The sequence below is a fragment of the Rhinoraja longicauda genome, chromosome 27 (genome assembly GCF_053455715.1).
Source record: "Rhinoraja longicauda isolate Sanriku21f chromosome 27, sRhiLon1.1, whole genome shotgun sequence".
Classification (NCBI taxonomy): domain Eukaryota; kingdom Metazoa; phylum Chordata; class Chondrichthyes; order Rajiformes; family Arhynchobatidae; genus Rhinoraja; species Rhinoraja longicauda.
Window position 1 is genome coordinate 26,968,900 of NC_135979.1, and position 18,536 is coordinate 26,987,435.

At 47.4% G+C, this 18,536-nt stretch overlaps 1 protein-coding gene across 1 annotated transcript in view; it reads left to right on the forward strand.

Moving 5' to 3' along the window:
* The window catches only part of epha10 (EPH receptor A10), a 510,644-nt gene that overhangs the window by 77,191 nt on the left and 414,917 nt on the right, over positions 1–18,536 (forward strand). The window lies entirely within an intron of this gene.

The window sequence follows — 18,536 nt, forward strand, 5'->3', positions numbered from 1 at the left end:
CCAAGTTAATGTTGCCATGCAATGATTTATTGCGACTATTTATTAATGCCCAAGGCCATATGTGTTGCTAACCCAGTCGGAAAATTAGTAAGTTTAAAATAAAGCAGAAAATGCTCAAAACGGAGTTAATGGTTTTACTCATTGACCTTTCAATGGAACATTGAGAGCTAAAAATACATCACAAGAAAGTTGGAGGAAGGGAGCACCTGATGAAAGTCATCCACTTGAAACTCCACGAACTGCAGATGTTGGGATTTTACGGGGATCACAAAATGTCGGGGTAAATCGGCGGGGCAGGCAGCATCTGCAGAGGGAGTGGGTAGGTGATGTTTCGGGTCAAGATCCTTCGGATTGATTGTCGGAGGGCAGAAGAAGCTGGAGAGGGGGTGGGGTTAGGACGAAGCCTACTGAGTGACGGGTGAGGGTGGGTTTCTGATGGCTGAGTAAAGGCTAGAAATGAAAAGGAGCGACTAGGCTTGTATACACTGGAATTTAGAAGAATGAGAGGAGATCTTATCGAAACGTACAAGATTATTAAGGGGTTGGACACGTTAGAGACAGGAAACATGTTCCCAATGTTGGGGGAGTCCAGAACAAGGGGCCGCAGTTTAAGAATAAGGGGTAGGCCATTTAGAACTGAGATGAGGAAAAACATTTTCAGTCAGAGAGTTGTGAATCTGTGGAATTCTCTGCCTCAGAAGGCAGTGGAGGCCAATTCTCTGAATGCATTCAAGAGAGAGCTAGATAGAGCTCTTAAGGATAGTGGAGTCAGGGGGTATGGGGAGAAGGCAGGAACGGGGTACTGATTGAGAATGATCAGCCATGATCACATTGCATGGCGGTGCTGGCTCGAAGGGCCGAATGGCCTCCTCCTGCACCTATTGTCTATTGTTTATTGTCTATAAAAGGTGATAAAAGAGGACTAAACGAGAGAAAAGGGATACAAGGAGACTAAAGAGTAGGGAAAGAAGAAGAGTGAAGTATAAAGTCAGATAGGGGGATGCAGGTGCAGAATTAAATAACTTCAGATGCTGGTTTATACCAAAGCTAGACCCAAAGTGCTGGAGTAGCTCAACAGGTCAGGCAGCATCTCTGGAGAAAAAGGATGGGTGACATTTCAATAGACAATAGACAATAGGTGCAGGAGTAGGCCATTCAGCCCTTCGAGCCAGCACCGCCATTCAATGCGATTGCGATGCGATCAAGAAAGGGACCTTTCTTCTGACTGAAGGTAGGGGAGGGAGGGAGGGGGGTTTTGGGTGGTGAAGAGCTGAAGATGAAAAGATCGGGGCCAGCCACAAATGACCTTGGGCAGGTGGGTGTGTGGTAGGTCCATTGTTGGCTCGGGAAATTGTGAACTCCGGAGAGAAAATGTGGAGAACTGTGGGACTAGTGAAATGACCTGGGGGGGGGGGGGGGGGGGGGGGAGGAAGACAAAGGGGCAACGAGGGAGGGAAGGGGAAGCAGAGGGGAGGTAATTGTCATATGACGTCACTTAAAATGAGAGTAGAGGGGGTCATGGTGGGAGAAGGGGGAGGGATAGTGGAAGAAATGGTTGTACAATGGTGTGCGGTGGTAGGTGGGAACATAGCCACAGCAAAGAGAGGGAAGGGGATGGGGGGGGGGGGAAGAAGTGGGGGGAGAAATGGGGGAGCGGGCTTCCTATAATTGTAGAATTCAATGTTGATACTATTTGGTTGAAAGCCACGCAAGTGGAATATGAGATGCTGTTCCTCCAGTTTGCGTGCGGCCTCACTCTGGCAATGAAAGAGCCCCAGGAGAGGTGAGGCTGTTCAGCATTTGGGAATGGGGTGAAGGGGGAGAATTGGATTTGGGCGATGAGGCCGAGATAGACGGCCATGGCAATTTCTCAAACTGTTGTCCAAACTTTACCTTGGTCAAATATCATATCAAAGCTACGATTGGTCTTGTTCAGTTTCATAAAGTTGCTGGTAAGAAATATCAAGTTAGTAAAGACTTAGGCAATTTTTTTTTAGGCGACTGCCGGCGACTGTCATAGTCATAGCAGTTCGCCGAAAAACCGGCGACTGGACCCCCCCACGACAATGTCTACGACAAGCTACAACAACCCACCACCTAGTCGACGTCAAGCTACGGCAAGCTACCGACAACCGCGACCAGATCGTCACGACTTAGGACGTCCACCTACGACCGCACCTACGACAAACTACGACCACACAGGTGGCAACCTACGACAACTGAAGTCAGCCTACGTCCACCCGCGACAAGCTACGACAAGCTATGACCCTGTCGTCGACAACTGAAGACAATTCACGTCATTTTGGCCTCCGGTTTTGACGCCGGTACCTGCCGCCGGTTGACGTAGGTAGTCGCCAATGGAATTCAACGAAGTCAGCACCGGCGACAACCTACGTCACCCGGCGACAACCTACGACAGCGCCCCCATCAGGAGACGTCAAGCTACCCTCATTGCCGTCAAATCAACAGTCGCTGAAAATGTTTAAACATTTCCAAATCCAGCGGCGACCAGAAAAACGCTACGACTCTTTGGAGACGACTCACGACCGTACAGGCGACACCCCGGCGACCGTGTGGTGACAGCCTAGTCACCTGTAGTCACCTAAAACATCGCCTAAGTGGGACAGGGGCTTAACCAGGAATAGCGGTGCAGCTGGTAGAGCAGCTGCCTCATAACGTCAGAGACCCAGGTTCAATCCTGACCTAGGGTGTTGTCTATGTGGATTCTGCATTTTGTCCCTGTGACCAACAAGGGTCTTTCGCATATCCCAAAGACTTACGGGTTTGTGGATTAATTGGCTTTGGGTAAAAAAAAAATCCCTAAGGTACAAGGATGAGAAAGTGGGATTACATAGAAATAGGGTGATTACTGATTGGCTTGGACTCGTGTAGTCAGGCCTGTTTTCATGCTGTATCTATAAACTAAACTGAAACTGGTGCAAAGCTCCAAACCTCCAGTGTTAAGTCAGAGGATTTTTCTGCTCATCTGGTACTAGAGATGGGACATCTTACTTGAGTCAGTGGTGAGTCTGGGGATGGTTCATAAGTCATAGGAGCAAAATTAGGCCAATGCGGCCCATCAAGTCTATTCCTCCATTCAATCACGCTAATCTATCTTTCCCTCTCAATCCCATGCTCCTGCCTTCTCCCCACAACCCATGACACCCTTGCCAATTAGGAATGTCAATGTCCGCCTTAAAAATACCTAATGGAGAAATGGCGCTGCGTGCTAAAAGCATGCAAGTGGAATTATTGCAAAGCTTTTCAGACTGTTAAACATAGGGAGGATCCAACAAGAAGACCTGGATAACAGGAAGAGTTGGTGATAAAGCAGAAGGTACCCCAGTGGGGGCGACTTTCTGGGTACAATTGGATAGATAACAGGGATGTGATGCTGAGGCCCAACCCAAAACGTCGCCGGCCATTCCCTCCACAGATGCGGCCTGACCCGATGAGGTACTCCGGCACTTTGCGTTTTTGCTCAAGATTCCAGCATCTGCAGTTCCTCATGTTTCCGATCTCTTAAGCAAGGGGCTGAAACGTTGCCTGTCCATTCATTCCAGGGATGCTGCCTGACCTGCTGAATTCCTCCAGCAGTTTCTTTCTTTTGCTGTTGAGCGTTCACCCTCAACCAGAGGGTGAACCAGAACCAGCAGCGGTAGCCATCTTCACTGCCGACAGAAAACTCTCCTGCTGTGACACCTCTCACTTGTAACGTGGGATTCAATGGGAAATTGAGATTTGCATTGTGGAAAATCACAGGAAGTATGGATTTTGAGGAATGCTACCCCTCCATAAATGGGGTGACCTGAACGTAATCATATTCCTCAGTTGTCGGAGTGCGGTTAGAATTGTCTCCATATTGACCAATTTTCTGAATTGCGGCACGGTAGCGCAGCGGTAGAGTTGCTGCTTTACAGCGAATGCAGCGCCGGAGACTCAGGTTCGATCCTGACTACGGGTGCTGCACTGTAAGGAGTTTGTACGTTCTCCCCGTGACCTGCGTGGGTTTTCTCCGAGATCTTCGGTTTCCTCCCACACTCCAAAGACGTACAGGTATGTAGGTTAATTGGCTGGGTAAATGTAAAAATTGTCCCTAGTGGGTGTAGGATAGTGTTAATGTATGGGGATCGCTGGGCGGCACGGACTTGGTGGGCCGAAAAAAAAGGCCTGTTTCCGGCTGTATATATATGATATGATATGATATGATACTCATCCTGCAACATAATGTACCATTCTACATTTTCTTGATCGTCGTCCCCTTTGATCTGCGTTTTCACACCTTGCCCTTCCATATCACTCTCTCCTTCTCCGCTGACTCTCAGTCTGAAGAGGGGTCTCGACCCGAAAAACACCCATTCCTTCTCTCCAGAGGTACTGCCTGACCAGTTGAGTTACTCCAGCATTTTGTATCTATAATCATGATATTTTACTGACTAAAGCCTTTTCACCTTTTCACCTGCAGAATATATCTCATTCTCAGCTTCACAAGAGTACTTTTATTCCAACAGTGATGGTATTTCCATTTCTCCCTCGGATATCTTGGGCTCTCTCTTGATAGAACCGGCAAATCAAGGTTTAGTTTAGTTTAGAAATACGGCGCGGAAACAGGCCCTTCGGCCCACCGAGTCCGCGCCGACCAGCGATCCCCGCACATTAACACTATCCTAAACCCACTAGGGACAATTTTTACATTTACCAAGCCAATTAACCTACATACTTGTACATCTTTGGAGTGTGGGAGGAAACCGAAGATCTCGGAGAAAACCCACGCAGGTCACGGGGAGAACGTACAAACTCCGTACAGACGGCGCCCGTAGTCGGGATCGAACCCGGGTCTCCGGCGCTGCATTCGTTGTAAGGCAGCAACTCTACCGCTGTGCCCTTAAGGTATCAGTATGTTATGGGTCCAATTCAAGATCATGTGGTCAACTCTTTCAATAGACAATAGGTGCAGGAGGAGGCCATTCGGCCCTTCGAGCCAGCACCGCCATTCAATGTGATCATGGCTGATCATTCTCAATCAGTTCCCCGTTCCTGCCTTCTCCCCATACCCCCTGACTCCGCTATCCTTAAGAGCTTTCCAAAGCAGAAACTTAGCAGCAGCAGGCAAATCCATACTTTGTTGTTCGTGGAATAAATCGGTAGGCCCATAATGACCTCTTATTAAATAATCTCCTGAAATTTCCTGGGAAATCTTCACCACAATAATTAGCTATCACAATTACTCATTTACTTCTCGGGATTACATTTTTATTGATTTTGAGATGGTGAAAGAAATCCTATTGTTTACTCGGAGAGCCGGTTTGATTAAATAATTCTCCCTTGGGCACGGAAGGCGAAAATGCTGCTGTCGTAAGGTTAGAACAGTAGATACTGAATGCAAACTCATTTGAGCTGTGCACAGCAGTTGCAAGCCATTGTTCCAAAACCCGTTTGGCCAGGAATGTAAAATGGATCAGCCAAATGATGAAAATGTAAAGTGGGAGGACCATTCTTCAGCCGGAGAGTCAGGGGAGAGGGAGACGGATATGGAAGAGTAAGGTGTGAAAACACAGATCAAAGGGGATGGTGATCAAGGAAATGTAGAATAAGAAAATAACTGCAGATGCTGGTACAAATCGAAGGTATTTATTCACAAAATGCTGGAGTAACTCAGCAGATCAGGCAGCATCTCAGGAGAGAAGGAATGGGTGACGCTTCGGGTCGAGACCCTTCTTCAGTCTGAAGAAGGGTCTCGACCCGAAACGTCACCCATTCCTTCTCTCCCGAGATGCTGCCTGATCTGCTGAGTTACTCCAGCATTTTGTGAATAAGGAAATGTAGAATGGTTCATTGTGTTGCAGGATGAGTCATTCGGAAACGTTCACAAATGTCTGTGTTGAATATGATGCCAAGATAAATTAATCTCCTCTGCCTGCACATGAACCATATCCCTCCATTCCCTGCATGTGCCTATTTAAAAGACTCTAAACCACCACTATTGTATCTTGCCTCCACCACCACCACCTAGCAGAACCACCACTCTGTGTGAATAAAGCCTCTTCCTGCACATCGCTTTTAAACTGTGCCCCTCTCACCTTGAAGCTACGCCTCTCATATTTTACGTAAGTAGTCCCTGTTTCCAGCCTGTAATTTTACATCCCCTCATTTTGGTTTATTCTGCATGAGCTTGTTTCTCTTGGTACTGGCATGGCCGAGGTGTTTAGTTAAATCACTTTCTCCCCTTCTCTTGTTAACCACATTTATTATCCATTCTGCTCACTCCAAAGCCACGCTTTTCTCCAGAGATGTTGCCTGACCCGCTGAGTTCTTCCATCATTTAGTAGCGTGGCGCAGCGGTAGAGTTGCTGCCTTCCAGTGTTTCCAGCGCCAGAGACCCGGGTTCAACTGCGGGTGCTGTCTAGACGGAGTTTGTACGTTCTCCCCATGACCGCGTGGGTTTTCTCCGAGATCTATGGTGTCTTCCCACACTCCAAAGACGTACAGATTTGTAGGTTAATTGGCTTGGTATTAAAAAAATGTAAGTTGTCTCGAGTGTGTGTAGGATAGTGTTAATGTGCGGGGATCGCTGGTCGGTGTGGACTCAGTGGGCTGAAGGGCCTGTTTCCGCACTGTATCTCTAAACTAAACTAAGTCCTATGTCATCTTAGATTTGCCCGAACCCTAACCATATCCCATTGCATTTCATTCATTGATCTCAGTATTTTCAGGCCCGCAGTTCAGGAAGTTATTGCTGCTACTCACTGGGCACTGGGATACTCACTGGCTTCATTGTGGGGTTTGTAGTACACCTTCCCTCTGCCAGGTTCAGGCAAGAACTAGAGGACGCAATGGCAACTTCACTTTAATTTTGACCCCACAGTGAAAATTAACAAATAATATACCATGGAGGGAGGCATATTTCACACCAACATGCTTAAGGGCCTGTCCCTGTTACGCAATTTTTAAGGCGACTGCCGGCGACTGTCAAAGTCGTAGCCGATCGCCGAATTTTTCTTTTACCCCACGACAATGACCACGACAATGACCGCGACATTGCCGAGTCAGGTCGATACAAGTTCCTTTTTTTGAGAAACTAGCTAAGAGATTACACCGTCTTCGGAAACATCGCGAAATTCCCACGCTTACCTGACCGTCAAACTGTCGCCTCCAATCTACCTGTCAAATGTCCTGACGGTAAATAAACTGGTTAAACAAAACTATCTTCTGGTATCTTCAAATGCCTTTTCTTAATTTAATATTACGTGCTTCTAAATGCATCTGCGACAACCTAGCAAACCTGGGGACAGCGTGCGACAGACAGCGCCCGCAATAAGCTACGCCAGCTGTCGCCGAGACATTTCTATCTGGAAATTTACTCGTTCTCTCTCTCGTTCTCTCGTCTGACAAGCTCCAAAACCGATGCAACATACAAAGTGCCGGAGTAACTCAGCAGGTCAGGCAGTAACTCTGGAGAACGTGGATGGGTGACATTTCGGGTTTTGGGTCACGACCTTTCTTCAGCCTGAATGTGCGGTGGACGGGAGAAGAAAGCTCGAGGACAGGAGGGGCCTCACCAAAGCCTGGCAAATAATAATCAAATGATCGGTCTGAAGAAGGGTCTCGTCCCGAAACGTCGCCCATTCCTTCTCTCCCTGACCCGCCTGATGCTGCCTGACCCACTGAGTTGCACCAGCATTTTGTGTCTACCTGGCAAATAATAGGTGGATATAGCTGAGGGTTTTTGAGAATGAAAGAATGAATACGTTTATTTGCCATGTATGTGCATATACAAGGAATGTGCCTTGGTGCTCCACTCACAAATGACATACAGTTAACAATTAAGAATAAAGCATAAACACATCAAAACAATAAGGATACACCATTACTGTCTAAACATGTGGGGGGAAATAAACCAGAGCAAAAAAGAGACTACAGACTTTGGTTATTGAGTAGAACTATCAGTCGTGGAAAAAAACTCGTGGAGTCACCTTCCAGAGGGAAGTGCTTCGAAAAGTTTGTGGCCAGGGTGAGAGGGGTCAGAGATGATCTTGCCCGCTCGCTTCCTGGCCCTTGTTTTATAGGCAGATGGTTGGACAAGGCGCAGAGATAAAAAGACAGAAGGTGTGAGACTAAAGCAATGATGATTTGTGAATTGTGAAGGCAGTGGAAGGAATGTAAATGGAGGGGGGGAGAGGGTGGGGGGGGAGGAGGAGGAGAAATGGCGAGTCCAGGTGGTGCACAGGGGAGAGAGCGGTGAAAAGAAAGGCAGTGGGAGGGAAGAAGAAGCATGGGGAAGAGGTGGGGGGGGGGGGGGGGGGGGAGAGGTGGTCACCTAAAATTGAACTATTCAATCACATTATTGGGTTGTAAGCTACCCAAACAGAATATGAAGTGATGTTTGCATGTTGACCTACTCTGGCAATGGAGGAGGCCCTGGACAGAAAGATGCCATAGACTAAGAAAATAACTGCAGATGCTGGTACAAATCGATTTATTCACAAAATGCTGGAGTAACTCAGCAGGTCAGGCAGCATCTCGGGAGAGAAGGAATGGGTGACGTTTCGGGTCGAGACCCTTCTTCAGTCTGAAGAAGGGTCTCGACCCGAAACGTCACCCATTCCTTCTCTCCCGAGATGCTGCCTGACCTGCTGAGTTACTCCAGCATTTTGTGAATAAATCAAGATGCCATAGACTACCATGTTGATCTTCAAGGGCACATTCTTTTCCTAGCCACAATTTATTCTCAGTGTACGTGTAGAATCTCTGGGTTTTTCTTTACCTGGCCTACTTGCTCCATTTCATGTCGTGGTCTTTCCCTTTTGATTACCGCCGTATATGGACTCCCATGCTTCTACTCGTGAAGGGATTTGCTTGAATCTGTGCGGCCTAAATCTGAAGTATGCCTCCTTTCTCCTGACCTGAGCCTTGACGTTCCCCGTCAATCAGGGTCCCCTCAACCTCGCCCTTCGCCGTGACGGGGAACATGCTGCCCCATGCTGTGCTCTTGCTACCTCACTTTTGAAAGCTTCCCTCCTGCCAACCATCCCTAGACCTGCAAACAGACTCTATGCAACACCTTCTCCAGGTCTCCCCCATTGTCAGAGTGAGGCTAAACGCAAATAGGAGGAACAGCATCTCATATTTCGCTTGGGCAGCTTACAGCCCAGTGGTATGAATATCGATTTCTCTCACTTCAGGTAGCCCCGACATTCCCTCTCTCTCCATCCCTCCCCCACCCAAATTGCACTAGCTTCTCGTTTTCACCCTACAAACAGCTAACAATGGCCTGTTTCCTTTATCATCGTTACTTTTTTGCAGATCTTTCATTCATTGTTCTTTATCTCTCTACATCAATGCCTATATCTCTCGTTACCCTTATCCCTAACCAGTCTGAAGAAGGGTCTCGACCAAAAACGTCACCCATTCCTTCTCTCCAGACATGCTGCCTGTCCCGCTGAGTTACTCCAGCATTTTTGAGTCTATCTCTCAATTGACCTCGCTGGAATTTAGAAGATTGAGGGGGGATCTTATAGAAACTTACAATATTCTTAAGGGATTGGACAGGCTAGATGCAGGAAGATTATTCCCGATGTTGGGGAAGTCCAGAACAAGGGGTCACAGTTTAAGGATAAGGGGGGAGTCTTTTAGGACAGAGATGAGAACTTTTTTTTCACACAGAGAGTGGTGAATCTGTGGATTTCTCTGCCACAGAAGGTAGTTGAGGCCAGTTCATTGGCTATATTTAAGAGGGAGTTAGATGTGGCCCTTGTGGCTAAAGGGATTAGGGGGTATGGAGAGAAGGCAGGTACGGGATACTGAGTTGGATGATCAGACATGACCATATTGAATGGCGGTGCAGGCTCGAAGGGCCGAATGGCCTACTCCTGCACCTATTTTCTATGTTTCTATGACCTCTGCAATTGTCCACGTGATGCCTCCCAAATCACACTTGCCCCAATGTAGGACCTTATGGACCAATATTGTGCTTCTCCATAACGACCTTAAAACTAATTGAATTGTGGTAGTTGATGGGAGTGTGAGGACTGGGGTTTGTCCTCGAGCTGGAGTGGGCTCTGAGGGCCAGAATCGCCTGTATAATGTATCTGTATTGTAAAGCAATGTAGAATATAAAGTAGAGTGCAGCAGCCACTCTTTGTTGGAAATGCCAATCCACCTGGTACTCTGAATACCCCTGGCGTGAATCCTGAATCTGAACAAAGGGATTAATATATCTGCTAAAACTTGCTGAACTATTAAGCTATTAGGCTGTTGATTTTACTGTGTAACTTAGAGGTGCTTATAATTTTGCCAAATGTCATTACCAAATGACAGCAAAAATCTGAGCAAATTTAAGCAGCTCTCATCAGAAGTGATTCCTGAGTGCAATATAGAAAATAGGTGCAGGAGGAGGCCATTTGGCCCTTCGAGCCAGCACCGCCAATCATGGCTGATCACAATGAATATAGCTGGATTATAGTTGAATAACATAGGCCATTGCACAGTGCGGAATTCTAATCTAACACATCATCTGATTTACTTTTCAAAAGCGAAGTACAATGTAGAAATGTTCATAGCAAACAATAAACAAATCACATTTTTGCCATAATTAAAACCATAATGAGATCATACCATGACAGTGAAAGAGAAAGTTCTCATTTAACTTTATTGGGAGGAAATGAATGGGATCCAATGGAGTAAAATACCAAAACGCCCATGAGACATTACACAGATACAATGGAAGGAACTACAGACGCAGGTTCATACCAAAGATAGGCACAAAATGCTGGAGTAACTCAGCGGGTCAGGCAGCATCTCTGGAGAAAAGGAGTAGGTGATGTTTCGGGTCGAGACCCTTCTTCAGTCTTCGGAGATGCTGCCTGACCCGCTGAGTTACTCCAGCTTTATGTGTCTCTCTCATGCAGTTGCACTGTGAACTTCTTCTCGAGTTACTTTGTGAAGGAAATGGACACCAAATAACCGGTGCACTATATATAGTGAGGCGTTGATAAAGGCAAGTTCTGCAGCAAAACAAAGTGCTGAAAGAACACGGTGGGTCAGGCAGCATCTGTGTATGGAAACGGACAGACAATGGTTAGGGTTGGGAGCGACCCTTCTTCAGACTGCTTCTTGAGAATGGTCCTGACTGGAACCTGGCGGTTGTGTTCATGTCCTTCCACAAATGGATTCCTTCAGCTCAGAGTTTCTTCAGCACTCTGATCTTTACTCAGGATTCAAGCACCTGCAGTCACTTGTGATTCCAAACCTTTGAAAGTGGACAGAGAGAATTTTAGAGTTCAATTGTCCGCTGGGCCCAAAGCTCACCTGAGGGAGCCACTCACCCCGGCCCCGGGCGGCCATCGAAGCCTCTCCTACAAAGGTTCTTTAGTAGCTGAGTAGCAGGCAGGTTCCGCCTCTCGCTCTCCTCACCCCCCCCCCCCCCCCCCATTGGCTGCCACTCCCATCACTCCGGCGGGTCCCATTGTGACGTCGAACGTGGCTGACGGCCGGGGGTGTGGGGGGGAGGTTCTGTTATCCATGGAGCTTGTTCTTGTGCTGGACTGTTCTCTGCACTATGTTCTTATATACTCCTGAATTCCTCCAAAAATAGAGCTCTTAAGGATAGCGGAGTCAGGGGATATGGAGAGAAGGCAGGATCGGGGCACTGATTGAGAATGATCAGCCATGATCACATTGAATGGCGGTGCTGGCTTGAAGGGCCGAATGGCCTCCTCCTGCACCTATTGTCTATTGTCTATAATATCATGACAGTGTATTCCATTTCCCTTTATCCAAAACCTATATCATTCCTCATTTTATCTTTTATTCATTTCTTTGTTTTAACTTCTTATCAAAAATCATATTCTTATTAGGTATCATTATCAAATAAATAATCTACATAATGTTTACATAGTGTATTCTTAAGGGGTTGGACAGTCTAGATGCAGGAAGATTGTTCCCGATGTTGGAAAAGTCCAGAACAAGGGGTCACAGTTTAAGGATAAGGGGGAAGTCTTTTAGGACCGAGATGAGAAAGTTTTTTTTCACACAGAGAGTGGTGAATCTGTGGAATTCTCTGCCACAGAAGGTAGTTGAGGCCAGTTCATTGGCTATATTTAAGAGGGGGTTAGATGTGGCCCTTGTGGCTAAAGGGATCAGGGGGTATGGAGAGAAGGCAGGTACGGGATACTGAGTTGGATGATCAGCCATGATCATATTGAATGGCGGTGCAGGCTCGAAGGGCCGAATGGCCTACTCCTGCACCTATTTTCTATGTTTCTATGTTTCTATGTATTACATTTCCCTTTGTCCAAATCTTATATCGTTACTCATCAGTTTATATTTTTTTATTCATTTCATTGTGTTGACATTTCCCATCCAGAATCATTTTCATATTAGATATTGTTATCATATTATTATTATTAGGATATTAGATATTTGGCGGAGACATTCCTTGTACATGCACATACTTGGCCAATAAACTTATTAATTCATTCATGCCATCGTGGCCCTTGGCCCTGATTTTCCCCTTTCAGTCACGTTGTGCCTTATCTATACCTTGACTTTATCTGTAAGTAAATAACTGCAGATGCAGGTACAAATCGAAGGTATCACAAAATGGTGGAGTAACTCAGCAGGTCAGGCAGCATCTCAGGAGAGATTCCTTCTCTCCTGAGATGCTGCCTGACCTGCTGAGTTACTCCAGCATTTTGTGATACGTTGACTTTATCTTCTCGCCCTATGCTGTCTCCCTAAATGGGGCTTTGCCAAAACAAAAACCTTCCAATTGCTTTTGAGCTTTTCAATTGACCTGGGTCAGGGTGGAAAGCTTTCTCACATCACTTCTGCAGAGCCTGTGTGTTGTTTGCCCTCCCTGACCAAAGTCAAATGTTTCCCACTGCACTTACAAATCTTCTCATCTGAAATATCACGGTTGGATCGTCTCATAAATCCTGCCCACGCACCTCAATTTGAACAAGAAAAGCCAGCAAGGATATCTTGGCCTTGTACCTTTCAGTTCCTATTTTAGAATGCATTTTCATTGTTCTATATTTGTGTTTTGCAAAATTAGGTGTTTTCGGTTATTTGGAACTAAACAGTCAAGATGCATCAGTCTGAATCTCTCTGTCCGTGTGATCAAGAATTTTTTTTCCTCTCTTCCATTTTCTACTCACACTTTCACTCCATTTAATGTTCATCGTCAGTCTGCCACAGATCAGCTCATCGCACAAGCCAGTGTGATTGTTCACCAGTCCAAAGAAGCATTTAGAAGCCAAGTCATGCCAAAGTTATTGTCATGTGCACAAATATTGTGGGGTACAGGCACAACGAAAACTTTGCTTGTATCAGTATCACAGCCACATGGACTCTGACAACACGATAAAACATTAACTTATGCAAAGAGACAAAAAATAATAGTACAAAAATAACATTTTTGATGCAAAGACACAATTAGATAGTAAGTCCATGGTAGTAAGTCCAAGAGGTGGCACGTAGTGTTCCGTTGCTGAGCTAGGATAAGGGTCGTGTGGATCGTTTCAAGAACCGTTTCAAGAAACCTTGAATGGGTGGCATGGTGGCACAGCGGTAGAGTTGCTGCCTTACAGCACCAGAGGCCTGCGTTTGACCCTGACTATGGGTGCTGTCTGTATGGAGCTTGCACGTTCTCCCCTTGACCTATGTGGGTTTTCTCCGGGATCTCTGGTTTCCTCTCACTCTCCAAAGACGTACATGTTTGTAGGCTAATTGGCTTGGTTAAATGAATATGTGTGTGGGATAGTGTTAGTGTGCAGGGATCGTTGGTTGGCGCGGACTCGATGGGCCGAAGGGCCTGTTTCTGCACTGTATCTCTAAACTATGCGAATAGTCGTTCCTGAAACTGGTGGTGTGCGGCTTCAGGCTTCTGTGAATACTACCCGATGGTAGCAAGGAGAAACGGGCATGGCCCAGACAATGGGGGTCCTTGAAGATAGAAGCCATCTTCTTGAAGCAGCACCTCACGTAGATGCCTTTGATAGTGGAAGAGCAGTGCCCATGATGGATTGGGCTGAGTCTACTATTCTCTGCAGCTTTTTGCGTTCCTGGGTTGCCGTACCAGGCCATGATGCTCCAACTCAGGATAGATTTTCTACGAAGCAGTCACGAAGGTTTGTAGGGAAAAAACCCCCTGCAGATGCTGGTTTAAATTGAAGGTAGACACAAAATCCTGGAGTAACTCAGCGGGACAGGCAGCATCTCGGGAGAGAAGGAGTGGGTGACATTCCGTGTCGAAACCCTTCTTCGGGTTTGTTGAGTGTTCGGTAACGTCCCAAATCTTTTTTAATTTCTCGGGAGAGTGGAGGTGGTGGTAAACCTTCATAATTACATCTGTATTCTGAGCCCAGGATAAGTCACCGAAGATGTTAATGCCCAGGAATTTGAAGCTGATATTTCTCTCCACAACTGACCCACCGATGAACATTAGTATAAGAAAATAACTGCAGATGCTGGTACAAATCGAAGGTATTTATTCACAAAATGCTGGAGTAACTCAGCAGGTCAGGCAGTATCTCGGGAGAGAAGGAATGGGTGACGTTTCGGGTCGAGACCCTTCTTCAGACTGATGTCAGGGGGGGCGGGACAAATGAAGGATATAGGTGGAGACAGGAAGATAGAGGGAGATCTGGGAAGGGGGAGGGGAAGAGAGGGACAGAGGAACTATCTAAAGTTGGAGAAGTCGATTTTCAAACCACTGGGCTGCAAACTGCCCAGGCGAAATATGAGGTGCTGTTCCTCCAATTTCCGGTGGGCCTCACTATGGCACTGGAGGAGGCCCATGACAGAAAGGTCAGACTGGGAATAGGAGGGCGAGTTGAAGTGCTCGGCCACCGGGAGATCAGCTTGGTCAATGCGGACCGAGCGCAGGTGTTGAGCGAAGCGATTGCCGAGCCTGCGCTTGGTTTCGCCGATGTAAATTATATTGACATCTAGAGCAGCGGATGCAATAGATGAGGTTGGAGGAGGTGCAGGTGAACCTTTGTCTCACCTGGAAAGACTGTTTGGGTCCTTGGATGGAGTTGAGGGGGGAGGTAAAGGGACAGGTGTTGCATCTCGTGCGGTTGCAGGGGAAAGTGCCCGGGGATGGGGTGGTTTGGGTAGGAAGGGACGAGTGGACCAGGGTGTTACGGAGGGTACGGTCTCTGCGGAACGCAGAGAGGGGAGGGGATGGGAAGATATGGCCAGTGCTGGGGTCCCGTTGTAGGTGACGGAAATGTTGGCGGATGATTTGTTGGATCCGCTGGCTGGTGGGGTGGAAGGTGAGAACGAGGGGGATTCTGTCCTTGTTGCGTGTGGGGGGAGGGGGAGCAAGAGCGGAGCTGCGGGATGTAGAAGAGACCCTAGTGAGAGCCTCATCTACAATGGAGGAGGGGAAGCCCCGTTTCCTGAAGAATGAGGACATCTCGGAAGCCCTAGTGTGAAACACCTCATCCCGGGCGCAGATGCGGCGTAGACGGAGGAATTGGGAGTAGGGGATAGACTTTTTGCAGGGGACCGGGTGGGAAGAAGTGTAGTCCAGATAGCTGTGCGAGTCAGTGGGTTTATAGTAAATGTCCATCACTAGTCTATCTCATTTGTACGTGACCTCTCAACTCGCCTTTTCCAAATTCAAGGATTAGTTCCATGTTATTGTTGATGTTAAGTGAGTGGTCATCATTGTGACACGACTCAATCTGATGTGCTACACTCTCTTAAGAATGTAATTGATTTGGAAGAGGTGTGGATAAGATTCACCAGAGTGTCAACTGGGCTTGTGTGACTGTGTTGCAGAGAGAGGTTTTTTAGATTTTTTAGATTTAGAGATACAGCGCAGAAACAGTCCCTTTGGCCCACCGGGTCCGCGCCGCCCAGCGATCCCCGCACATTAACACTATTCTACACCCACTAGGGACAATTTTTTTAAAACATTTGCCCAGCCAATTAACCTACAAACCTGTATGTCTTTGGAGTGTGGGAGGAAACTGAAGATCTCGGAGAAAACCCACGCAGGTCACGGGGAGAACGTACAAACTTCGTACAGTACAGCACCCGTAGTCAGGATCGAACCTGAGTCTCCGGCGCTGCATTCGCTGTAAGGCAGCAACTCTACCGCTGCGCCACCATGCCGCCCTTGGATAAGCTGGGACTTTTTTCTTTGGAGTGTAGGAGGCTGGGGGGTGACCTTATTGAGGTGTACAAGATCATGAGGGACATGTATAAAGTGAATACTGACAGACTTTTTCCGAGGGCAGGGGATTCCAAAACTGGAGGACATGGGTTTGATGGGAGAGGTTTATCATATCATCATATCATATATCTACAGCCGGAAACAGGCCTTTTCGGCCCTCCAAGTCCGTGCCGCTCAGTGATCCCCGTACATTAACACTATCCTACACCCACTAGGGACAATTTTTACATTTACCCAGCCAATTAACCTACATACCTGTACGTCTTTGGAGTATGGGAGGAAACCGAAGATCTCGGAGAAAACCCACGCAGGTCACGGGGAGAACGTACAAACTCCTTACAGTGCAGCACCCGTAGTCAGGATCGAACCTGTGTCTCCGGCGCTGCATTCGCTGTAAAGCAGCAACTCTACCGCTGCGCTACCGTGCCGCCCTCGGGATGGTCCTCGGGAATAACTTTTTTACTCTGATGCGATTCCGCATACTGTGAGCAAATTTGGGCCCTATATCTGAGGAAGGATGTGCTGGCTCTGGAGATGGTCCAGAGGAAGTTTACAAGAATGATCCCAGGAATGAGTGGGTTAGCGTATGATGAGCGTTTGACAGCACTGGGCCTGTACTCGCTGGAGTTTATAAGGTTGAAGGGGGACCTCATTGAAACTTACAGAATAATGAATGGCATAGATAGAGTGGATGTGGAAAGGATGTTTCCACTGGTGGGAGAGTCTTGGACCAGAGGTCACAGTCTCTCCCACCAGTGGAAACATCCTTTCCACATCCAGAGGTCATAGTCTAAAAAATTAAAGGGCACTCTTTTAGAAAGGAGGTGAGGAGGAACTTCTTTAGTCAGAGGGTGGTGAATCTGTGGAACTCATTGACGCGTGGGGCTGGGGAGGCCAGGTCAGTGGATATTGTTAAGGCAGAGATAGACAAATTCTTGATTAGAACGGGTGTCAAGTGTTATGGGGAGAAGGTAGGAAAATGGGATCAGGAGGCAGAGATCAGCCATGATTGAATGGCGGAGTGGACTCGATGGGCCTAATTCTACTCCTATAACTTGTGAACTTGTGGAACGAGCTGCAGAAGAAGGTCTGGAGGCGGATACATTTATGACTGTAAAAGGCGTGTGGACAGATGCATGGATTGGTGGGGTACAGAGCGCCATGGGGCAAATGCAGGCAAGTGGGACCAAGCCAATGTGTCGGGCGGGGCAAGCTTCGCCCTGCGGCATGTTTCCATTCTGTGCACCTCTTTGTCTCTCCTGTACATTGCCATCTGCTGCATTCTCAATGGAAAATCAATTAGACTGTGGCTCAGCAGAGGAAACTAAAAACACAACGAAAAACTGCACATGCTGGAAATTCAAAGTATAAAAAACAAACGCAGTGAGGGAAACATTAATATTTCAGCTCAGAGATCCATCATCAGGTATTTTGAGATTTAGATTTAGAGATACAGCGCGGAAACAGGCCCTTCGGCCCACCGGGTCCGTGCCGCCCAGCGATCCCTGCACACTAACACTATCCTATACACACTAGGGACAGTTTTTTACATTTGCCCAACCAATTAACCTACATACCTGCACGTCTTTGGAGTGTGGGAGGAAACCGAAGATCTCGGTGAAAAACCCACGCAGGTCACGGGGAGAACGTACAAACTCCGTACAGACGGCGCCCATAGTCAGGATCGAACCCGAGTCTCCGGCCATTCGCTGTAAGGCAGCAACTCTACCGCTGCGCCACCGTGCCGCACTTATTTGACTCTCTTCCTGCACATGCCAGCTGACGCCGAGCTTTTCCAGCATTTTTTGTTTCTGTTCACCGTTCAGCACAGCTTTTTCACTGAAAAGAAAGATTTTACAGGAACACCCGGGGAGCAAGTGCCTTTCTTTCGGAGTTTTAGTCTGTTACCGTGATGTTGTAATGGTGAAAATCTTTAACGATAACAAAGGAGGTGGGGACGTTGTACACAAGAAACAGCATATGCTGGCTGGAACCCTGTGGCAAACACACAGTGTTGGAGGAACTCGGCAGGTCCAGCAACACCTGTGGAGGGGAATGGACAACGGACATTTTGGTCGGGAGCCTCCTTCAGATTGGACCTGAAACATCTGCAGTCCATTCCGTCCCTGGATGTTGACGCAAGGAACTGGAGACGCTGCAATGTTGCGCAGAACACAAAACGCTGCAGTAGTTCAGGGGGCTGGTGGCCGTCTCTGAAGGATATACATAGGCAACGTTTCAGGTCGGAACCCATCACCGGCTCTGACCTCCCCACCATCGAAGGGATTTATCGGAGTCGCTGCCCCCAGAAGGCAGCCAGCATCATCAGAGACCCACACCGCCCTGGCCA